Source organism: Sinocyclocheilus grahami, unplaced genomic scaffold (genome assembly GCF_001515645.1).
Source record: "Sinocyclocheilus grahami isolate Dianchi unplaced genomic scaffold, SAMN03320097.WGS_v1.1 scaffold6534.1, whole genome shotgun sequence".
Taxonomy (NCBI): Eukaryota; Metazoa; Chordata; class Actinopteri; order Cypriniformes; family Cyprinidae; genus Sinocyclocheilus; species Sinocyclocheilus grahami.
This window is the reverse complement of record NW_015510909.1, coordinates 1-1,257: the sequence shown is the minus strand read 5'-3', so window position 1 is coordinate 1,257 and position 1,257 is coordinate 1. Positions and strand designations below refer to the sequence as shown.

The 1,257-nt window shown below is 34.6% G+C and overlaps 1 pseudogene; it reads right to left on the bottom strand.

The window, feature by feature from the left end:
- The window catches only part of LOC107577598 (G-protein coupled receptor 20-like), a 7,749-nt pseudogene extending 7,148 nt beyond the window's left edge, over positions 1-601 (bottom strand).
- Positions 602-1,257: the final 656 nt, after the last annotated feature.

The following is a 1,257-nucleotide window of genomic DNA, read 5'->3' as shown; positions in this document are numbered from 1 at the left end:
GCTTTGCTGCTTTGTAACAGGCACTGACAGAAAATGTGACAAAAAACACCAAGATCTGGGAACATTTGAGGGGAATACATAATATAACACTCACACAGAGAGTATATATACTAACTAAGTTGTACCATCTGTCCAATAAAGAAAAAATAAATGACTAAATAGAATAATAAATCTAAATAAAAATGTACTGGAATTATATCAAAATGTAAATGAGTGTGTGTATGTGTGTATATATATACACATATACTAAATGTATATAACTGTACAAAACTGTTCATTATTAAAATCATTTAACAGAACTTACAAAATACAACATATTAAAGGATGGCATGGCAAACAATAGCCGTGAAACTCTTGTATTATAAAGGGCACAACAATAATTTGAATCATCACATAGTAATCACACACAACAAAATGTAATTGCTTACCTGCACATGTAGACAGATGAGTTGATCTGACGTGTAAATCAGAAGCGTTGTAATGAAGGCCACTACTTTGACACTGAAATTAGACCCTAAAACACCCTCTAAACCTCTTAAAGAACCTTAAATGATGAAAAAGCAATCCCCTGTGCTATAAACATGCTGAACATCTTCATCTTGAAGAGGCAAAAAGAAGATAGTCTCTCCACCTTGTCTATGTTGCATGTCTATTTTTTCGTCCCGCTGTCTGTTTCACTCCTTTTGTTGTTTCCTTCCCTCCCGTCATCCTCTCGCTCACAGGAAGATTGAGTTAGTTTGGATGAACCCTGACATTACAAACACTGGATTCTGGGATATACTCTTCATACTGTAATTGTTTTCTCTGTGGTTTACTAAAATAAAAGTCAACATACTTTAAATACAATGTTAGGATTATTTATTGATTGATTTTTGCCTTAAACCCTATGTAATAGCTCTTGGGAGGCTGGAAAAACACAATAAATGCTCAAAGTTAGAAATGCAGTTATAAGTTGGCAATAAAATGTTCCTTTATAAAGTGCTTCAAAAATATTTTTTAAAGGTGTCAGAATGCCAGCAAGAAAAAGAACAGGATGTATTAATACTGCTGGACGTGTTGACACTTTTTCCACATTTCCTGGCTGGAAACTCATCCATCTGCCAAGGCTCTGTCCTGATGTTTCCGAAATTTCGCCAACCAATGATACTAAGATATGTTCAAATGTGAATGTGTGTATCTCAGTTGCTAATATTTTTGAGAAAAACTTTATGTGTGACGTGACATGTGGCGACCCATACTCAGAATTAGTGCTCTGCA